Here is a 9379-nt window from a genome sequence, read left to right as displayed (position 1 = left end):
TTTGAGCAGCTTGGCAGGAGAGCAAAGCAGGCTCTTTTTCACCTTTTATAAACAGTGTACAAATAGAATTATGATTTTCCCCATAAACATGGAGACATAACTAGAACTTCAGCAGAAATAAACCAATGTGTGCTCTAGATGCAGCAAAGTTCCTCTGAAAGTGGGAGGAAAACTAATATTTGCCAAAAACTTAGCAGTCGTCAGGCACTTACACACAATCTCATTTCATGCTCCTACTGACATGCCTACCTGGGGAAACAAAAGTTGCTCAAGGATATCCAGTTAGTTCAAGGACATCCAGAAGCAAACCCAGATGTTCCTGGCTCCATGTGCCTGTTTTTCAGGGGGGCGGGGGGGGGCTCCCTGGTCTGTACTGAGTCACTCTGCCATGATTTTTGTCCTGGTACTTTCTGGGAATGTGTTCCACAGTGAGGTTCATGTTCACTGATTTCTGATTGCTTGTATTTTGGAATTTGCCTGTTGCTTACAATATGCCATCTGTTGTTATGAAAGTGCCCCAAACTGTGGTAATAGAGGTTTTTTATTTTTTTAAAAAGAACTTTTTTGTAGGGGCTGAATGGTGGGAGAGGAGGGTTGGGCAAGGGCAATGAAGGGAGACCTTTGTTTTTCACTCTGTATGCTTTTGTAATGTTTGAATGTTTTACGATTAGAACATACTCGTGTATTACTTTTTTTAATAAAAAAGGAAAAAAAGAATTTTTCCAGGAAAATATGAAGAAACAATGTAGAAAGAACCACAGTGCAGTATTTTTTATGATATATTTATGATATATTTATAGCAATTTGAAGATAAAGACCTCTTTTGAGAGAGGAAAAAAAGAGGACCAAGATTTCATTATATGGCTATTTTCTTCTCTTCATCCCTCACACCCTACACACAGAAACACAAACAAAAGCCTCTTATTGTTTCCCCTGATGGAACAACGATGACTAAGTGAATAAACCATCCAGTCACCAAAACTTCATCCCCAGTCATTTGACACCATGTAGGGAATACTATGTTGGAAATGCTCAGCTGTTCGAATCCCGAGCAGCACCACCCCTGGAGATTAGAGGGTCTGAAGAACAGGGAAGAGCTAGTCAATGCTTCTAGTCTCTAAATGAACTATGGCTGTCTCATCTAAACGTCTGAGGGCGAGAGGGGTGAAAATATACATCCCCCCTTTCTTCTCCATAACTCCAGAATAGGCTGTCTTCACAATACGTTGAAGGAAATAAGTTTGAAAATTTTACGGTTGAATTTGTAAACTAGAGCCTGTTTTCTTTATTATTATTATTACTAACATATAATGTATTATTTGTTTCAGGGGTACAGGTCTGTGATTCATCAGTAACTAGAGCCTGTTAAATTCATTCACGGTCCGTAAACAACTCTGAAGTAAAACCTGTACCAGTACATTGAAGTACTCTGGGGTTAATTCTTGGACACGAAAAGGGCTCAGTAATCTCCCCCTGATGATTCAGGATCTGCTGAGAAGAGTTTCCCGCAGAGAAGCACGACAGTGGGAACAGTGCGGGACACTTCCCCTCAGTTACTCCCGCTGCTTTTGAAACCTTCTGAAAACGGGAGCATTGTGAAAGCTCTGTTTATTCTAGTTATTCTGGCAAAAATCCCCTCATTAGGTGGCAAGAGCACCTTAAACTTCTTTTCCACCTCCAGCAGTGGGTACCCTGTTTTCCCTGTCACCACCTGAATCATCAGAACTGCTTATGGATTCATCCGTGCCTCCTGTGCAGGGCAAATTTTGTGCGTATATACATATATAGTATATTATATGCACATATGTGTGTATATGGTTGTGTCGGGCATATGTGAGTGTATGCACATTATGTAGGTGTATTCACAATAAACACATTTATGTATACTTATACATAGATGTGTATATATATTCATATGTTTTGTCGTAAGAAACTGAGGGCCTATATAGCAGATTTTCCTTTTGTTGGCCTTTTCTCTCTGGTCCTTTAAAAATCACTGAGGGGAGGCTCCTGGGTGGCTCAGTCGGTTGAGCGTGTCTGCCTTCAGCTCAGGTCATGATCTCAGCGTCCTGGGATCAAGCCCAGCATCATCTGGGCTCCCTCCTCAGCGGGGAGTCCACTTCTCCCTCTCCCTCTGCAGCTCCCCCTGCTTGTACTCTCCCGCTCTCTCAAGGAAATAAATAAAATCTTAAAAAAAAAAATTGAGGGGTGCCTGGCTAGCTCAATCGGTGGAGCATGGGACTCTTATCTCGGGGTTGTGAGTTTGAGCCCTACACTGGCTGTAGATATTACTTAAATATAGAAATTTAAAAAATAATAATAAAAAATAAAAATCACTGTATTCCTGCCTAACAGACTTGTTCTTCATAAACTTTCAAATGTAATCATATGTATAAGATGGAGTTCCTAAGCCGAGAGGATTTGCTGCAGTCATTGTGACTCCGTTCTGTTCACTTGATATTTTTACTTCATTCTCTTGGTTCTTAAGACTTTCTGGTAAATACGCTCTTTTGGGGAGTTCCTTACTCCATCAATTTAGATTACCTCGTTTTTTTTTTTGTTTGTTTTGTTTTTTTTTAAAGATTTTATTTATTTATTTGACAGAGAGACACAGCGAGAGCAGGAACACAAGCAGGGGGAGTGGGAGAGGGAGAAGCAGGCTTCCCGCGGAGCAAGGAGCCCGATGCGGGGCTCGATCCCAGGACCCTGGGATCATGACCCGAGCCGAAAGCAGCCGCTTAACCGACTGAGCCACCCAGGCGCCCCCTCTTGTTTTTTAACAGTGCGGAAATGTATTATTTTACATAACAAGAAGTTCAGAGATGGGGCGGCTTCGGAGTTGGTTAATTTGGTGTCTCAATGTTGTCAAGGACACAAATTCTTTCCATTTGTTCTCTGGCCATCCGAACTGAATTGGCTTTTGTCCCCCAGCTTGTCCCTTCCCAGTCTTCTCTGCAACTTCCCTTCTTGATGATTATTCTTGGTTCTTTTTCTGGTTTTCTTACCTAACGGAGTTTTGCCCCAGGAGATCTGAGGCTTTGCACCTCTAGGCTAACCTCCACCCTGTTCCTCCAGAGGTTACCTGAACTGACTCCCCAGCTGGCAAAGCTCTGAGTCCCCCAGCCCCTCTCCCAGCCTGATCTTGAGAATTAATTTGCACCTTGAATTAAAAACCATAAGCAGCTCAGGGGTGGGATTCGTTGTTTGTCCCTCATTACCTCTGTACCCCAGTCCCCTGGTTCTGCTGGGTGTTCAGCATACCCTGCTGCTTTGCCTCTCCCCAATTTCAGACTAGCCTCCTCAAGAATAGTCCCTCTCCTGGGGAAGTCACCCATTCTGTGGCTTCCCCTTGCACTTCTCTGTAAGTGACTTTCTTTACCTTACCTAGGAAGAGGATCAGGTTCCCATCTCTAATCACAACCTATTGGGCTTGTCACTGGAAAGTTCTGTCCTTACTTTGACTTGAATATGCCGCAAGCTGAATGCCCCATCCCTTCCCTCCGCAGACCTGTCATTGTGTAGATGCCATTAACATTTGTTACTCCATGTAAACAGGCTAAGAACTGAAAAAGCTAAGAACTAAAAAATAGTGGGATTATTTTCAGGACAAGCCACCTTTTTAAAAAAGTATAGGGATCAGAAATGAAAATGAAACATTGCTGGGGCCCACATTTAGTTATGAGGCCCAGTATATAAATAAAAATTAAGAGGAAAACAACAGCTTTAGCACCAAAGGGGGAAGTGCTAAACTTTAGAATAACTGGATGAGACATGACAATTAAATGCAATGTATGATTTTTTTCCTTTTTGCTTTTTGAAGTCTAGATTATTTGTAAACCTGTGGAGGATATTATTGGGATAACTGGGAACATTTGAACATGGACTGTATATTAGATAATACTAGTGCATTTATGTTAAATTTCCCGAGGGAGATACTCATTCTGCAGCTATGTAGGAGGAATGTCCTTCTTCTTAGAAAATACACACTGAAGTATTTGGCGATGAAGCATCACAGTGTCTATAATTAACTCTTAAATGGCTCAGCAAAAAGTTAAAAATTAAAAACAGAACAAGAGAAAGCAAATGCAGCGAAATTCTACTGATAAATCTAACGGAACGGCATATGGTGTTCATTGTACTCCTTTTAACTCTTCTGTATGTTTGAAATTTTTCAAAGTCAAAAGTTGGGGAAAAGCTGTGACTGATAATGAAAATCACTCTTCTGATTCAAGGACTGTGTGTGTGTGTGTGTGTGTGTGTGTGTGTGTGTGTGTGTGTAAGGGTTATCACGGTTTAAGTTTATATTTAGAAACTTTGGAGGTATAATCATTCAAGAAAGCAGATGTGATCATTGTCTATTTAAAACTAATAACAGTCTGAACTGTTCTAATGGGTGGAAGGGCTGCGTAGGAATGTTGCTTCCTGAAGGCGGGGGTTGGCGGCGATCCCCTCTCTGAAGGCCTCCACCACTTGGCAGCAAGTCCTTTGGCTGGACATGTGCCCTGTGAAGAAATTGGGCCTTATGTCTCCCTGTGTTCAGATATAAGCATGGTGCTCTTGGTCCTGCCCCACGCACTGGGTCACCACTGGAGGTGGGAACTTAACACATGGCTCCTGCCAGTTGTCAAGCTCTGTCCTAAGCTTCCACACACATCACCTCCCTCCCTCTGCACAGCCTCCTGCTGAGGTAGGAATTATCATTCCCAGCCACAGGGGAGAAAACACAGCTCATGAATGATTACGTTTTACCCCAAGTCCTAAAACTGGGGAAGCGTGGGAGCTGAGATTCAAACCAGGTCTTTCCACCCAGAAAACCTAACCCTTGTTACAAAGTTGGTCTCTCTAACTCCACACTGCTCTGACTGTAACGTGAGGCACAAATTCTGGAGCACTTACATTTTAACCACCCGGTGGTGGAGCCAGACTGCCATTTGCTATGGAGAAGCTGGAGGTTGTGTAAGTCTGTACCCATCGAGTTGGGGGTTATCTGGCTTCCAGAGCTGGCCACGACGTTGGCCAAGTCAAACAGTTTGGCTGAATTCTTTCCTGCTTGAGAGCACGGTGTGAATGGCTCTGGGGGGCTCTGCTGTAGCAGCCATACTTCAGTACATGAATCCATTCCAAGCCGCCTTTCTCACCTCTCTTTAAGTTGGCAACAGAAGGGTTTTGTTTTTGCTTTTCAGAAAGTGACTCAGGACTTAATTTCCTGAATTTCAATGACCTTGCTTCCTACTGCTGATCCTCCAGGTCCAGCAGTCCTTCACTTTTGCAATGTTCATTCTTTTCTCTTTAAAAATATAATTGAAACTAGATGTGGGTTTTTTCATTTTTTTAAAAAAGATTTTATTTATTTGACAGAGAGAGAGTGAGCACAAGCAGGGAGAGTGGCAGGCAGAGGGAGAGGGAGCGCGATGTGGGGCTCGATCCCAGGGTCTCAGGATCATGACTTGAGCCGAAGGCAGATGCTTAACCGACTGACCCATCCAGGCACCCCTTGTTTTTCATTTTTTCTTTTCCAAGGAAAGAGTTTTGGTTTTTTTTTTTAAGTTAACATTTTATTATCAGATCAAAATCTACAACAAGAGCTGCTATTTATTGATGTGGCAGAAATTGTACTAAGTGATTATAAGTATATCATTTGCTTCTTGCAACAACCTTGTGGGTAGGCATTCTTCTGAGGGGAAGTTAAGTAACTTGCCCAGGTCACTCAACGTCTAGGTGGCAGAGGTAGAGCAGAGTCCATGTTCTTAATTACAGCTGCCTAATTATAAAAACGTATGTATTTATTGAAAAATATTTGGAAAATACAGAAAGTCTGAAGAAATCAATTTCCCTGAAATCCTGTCTACTGAAATAAGCCACCATTAACATTATTTTCAACCTTCTTCTCTGCATATATATCTTTTGCATATATACAATATATATTTTCATACAATGTTAACTTAAAAGCAGGGAATGAAACTATACTGAATAATTCTACTTTTGAAAATATCAATAGGGGCAGGTGGGTGGCTCAGTCGTTAAGCGTCTGCCTGTCTTCGGCTCAGGTCATGATCCCAGGGTCCTGGGATCGAGCCCCACATCAGGCTCCCTGCTCCTCGGGAAGCCTGCTTCTCCCTCTCCCACTCGCCCTGCTTGTGTTCCCTCTCTCGCTGTCTCTCTGTCAAATAAATAAATAAAAATCTTTTAAAAAATAAAATAAAAAATAAAAATATCAATAAATAGGACTCTTACTCCACGTTCATGTCTTTTTTTTTTTTTTTAAGATTTTATTTATTTGAGGGGCACCTGGGTGGCTCAGTGTGTTAAGCGTCTGCCTTGGGCTCAGGTCACGATCCCAGGCTCCTGGGATGGGAGTCCCGCATCTGGCTCCCTGCTAAGCAGAGAGTCTACCTCTCCTTCCCTCCCACTCCGGGAGCTCCTGCGTTCTCTCTCTCTCTTACAAAAATAAATAAAATTCTTAAAAAAAAAAAGAACTTTATTTGAGTGAGAATGAGTGGGGGGAGGGGCAGAGGGAGAGGGAGAAGCAGGTTCCCAAGGCAGACACTTAACAACTGAGCCACCCAGGCGTTCCCAACATGTCTTTTTAATCTAACATAATGTAATAAGTATTTTCCAATATCATTAAATATTACTCAGAAACATGATTTTTAATGGCCACATTTCATTATGTAAATTTCCTATCATTTAATCTTTATGTTGATACCTTTTCTTCTATCATAAATAAAATTGTGGTAAACCTCTACATAAAATTTTGTTCTATTCTTATGAATGGTCAAATATATATTGAGCTCCTAGTATGTACTAGCTACTATGCTAGGTATAAGAGAGAGAGTGGTGAGCAAAAGAGGCATGGTCTCATCCTTTAGGGAGTTAGCAATCCAGTGAAGGAGATTTAATCCACATTAACCCACTGAGCACAAAAATCCCTGTAAATACATACTGTGATAAAAAGGAAAGGCACATGTTGTTGAGAGCATGTACCACCAGAGAGTCTGCTTTCATCTGGGGGATTACAGAAAACCTCTCCAAGGAAGTAATAATGGGTTTGAGATCTGAGTGAAAAGTAGGAGCTGGATGAGCAAGGATGCTGGACAAGAGCATTCTAGGCAGTGGGAACAGTAAGCGCAAAGGTCCCATAACAGGAAGCAGCACAGGGCACTTGCGGAGCAGTCAGCACAGGTGGAGCAGATGTAGCCTGGAAAGCAAGAGGGTACAGGAGCTAGACAGGTGGGGGAGGTAGCAAAAGGGTGGAGGTTGGTGCCTACAGGCCTCATTGAAGGTTTTTTTTTTTAAAGATTTATTGATTGATTTATTTGAGAGAGCGAGCATGCATGCGCACACGCATGTGTGAGTGCAAGCAGGGGCATGGGGCGGGAGGGGAGGTAGTAGAGGGGAAGAATCTCAAGCCAACTCCCCACTGACCGTGGAGCCCACTATGGGGCTCCATCTCACGACCCTGAGATCAGAATCTGAGCCAAAATCAAGAGTCAACCACCTAACCGACTAAAGCACCCAGGCCCCCCTCATTGAAGATCTTGATCTTTATCCTAAAATGTAAAGAGACTGAAGGATTGTAAACAGGATGAACTGTGAGTTGGGAAAGATTCCTTTGCTTACTGTATGGAGGACATGTGGGAGATGCAACATGAGGAAGCTTGTGAGAAAGCTTGACAATAATCCTGGGTGAGAGATGATAGCAGCCTGGGTCAGGGGCACAGAAGAGGTGAACAAATCTGAGAGATCTAGAAGGTAAGATTTGGAGGACTGGTGATGGATTGGTTAAGAAGTGTGAGGGAGAAGGAGGTGTGGGTGCTGCCTGGCTTCTGACTTGCAGAACTAAAGGCACAGACTTCAGTCAGGAACACGGACAAAAAAGCAAGTTTGTGGGAGGTAGTACCGTCATGAAGCTGGGTTAGGAAATCTTTTTCTTCTTTTGCAAAGAACAAATTTTTATAATCTTGGTTTAATTTAAAATTTAGGAGTTTAATTTCCACATATTTGGGAATTTCCTTATTTGTCATTAATTTCTAATTTCACTCCATTGTGATCAGACAACATATTTTGTTTCAATCCATTGATTCAAACCAGAAAGGCAAGGATAATCCTTTCTTTTGTTTTCCCTTTAATCTTCCAGGACTCAGCATGGCACATGGCGGCAGTTACTAGAAGAACCAAAGTATCATCCCATAGATTAGTTTACTGGTCCTAGGGGAAAACACAACTGTGTAATGGGAGGATCGGACTGTGATCATCTGACCACACTGATCAATCATGAACTATCAGTGGGACAACCCGATAATGTGTGCACCTGATGTGATGCAGTAAGAAGGACACAGAATCACCCAGGAAATATTCCTATCAAAAATCTTTAGCCTGTGTGGCTCAGATGGTTAAGCCTCTGCCTTCAGCTAGGGTCATGATCTCCAGGTCCTGGGATCAAGACCCATGTCGAGCCCCATGTCGGGCTCCCAGCCTAGTGGGGAGTCGGCTTCTCTCTCTCCCTCTGCCTCTCCCCCTGCTTGTGCACTCTCTCTCTCTCTCAAATGAATAATAAAAAAAATCTTTACTAAAAAAAAGAATGTTTAGCCTGAGTCTAACCAACCTTTTAGATCTAACTGCCAGCTTACAGGAAATGCAGGGAATAGGGAATCAAGGGAAATGACATCACAGGAAACCATTAGACAAATCCAGAAGGTGGGACATTTTACAGGACATACTGAGTTTCTTCAAGTCAGTGTCATTAAAAAAAGGAAAAAAAAAAGGTTGTTGGAGACTGTTCTAGATTACAGGAGGCTTACAAAGAACAAAAACCAAATGTAATATGTGGACTTTGTTGAACAGTGGTTCAAATATACAAGCTGTAAAAAGACATTTTGGGGACAATTAGGGAAATTTGTATATCAGGTATTAGATTATATTAAGAAACCATTAATTTGTTAGGTGTAATAATGGTCTCTCTTTGATACACAGCCAGGGCTCAGAATCTCAGGGTCAGGCCCAGCGGGATTCAAGCAGCAGACCTGGGTGTCTACAAGACCAAGAGTAGGCATAATCTCTCTGGACTTAACTCAGCAGTGAGGAGAAAACCTCTGCTCCAGGAATACAGCTGGATAAGAAGTAGGTGCTAGGGCGCCCGCATGGCTCAGTTGATTAAGCATCTGCCTTTGGCTCAGGTCATGATCCTGGGGTCCTGGGATCAAGTCCCACATCCGGCTCCCTGCTCAGTGGGGAGCCTGCTTCTCCCCCTCCCACTGCCTGCCGCTCCTCCTGCTTGTGCTCTCTCTAATAAATAAAAATCTTAAAAAAAAAAAAAAAAGAAGTGGCTGCTAAGGGTCTGATGTCTGAAATTATGGATGGCAGGTCTGGAATTCATAAA

Source organism: Zalophus californianus, chromosome 6, assembly GCF_009762305.2.
Source record: "Zalophus californianus isolate mZalCal1 chromosome 6, mZalCal1.pri.v2, whole genome shotgun sequence".
Taxonomy (NCBI): Eukaryota; Metazoa; Chordata; class Mammalia; order Carnivora; family Otariidae; genus Zalophus; species Zalophus californianus.
This window is presented reverse-complemented; position numbering follows the sequence as displayed.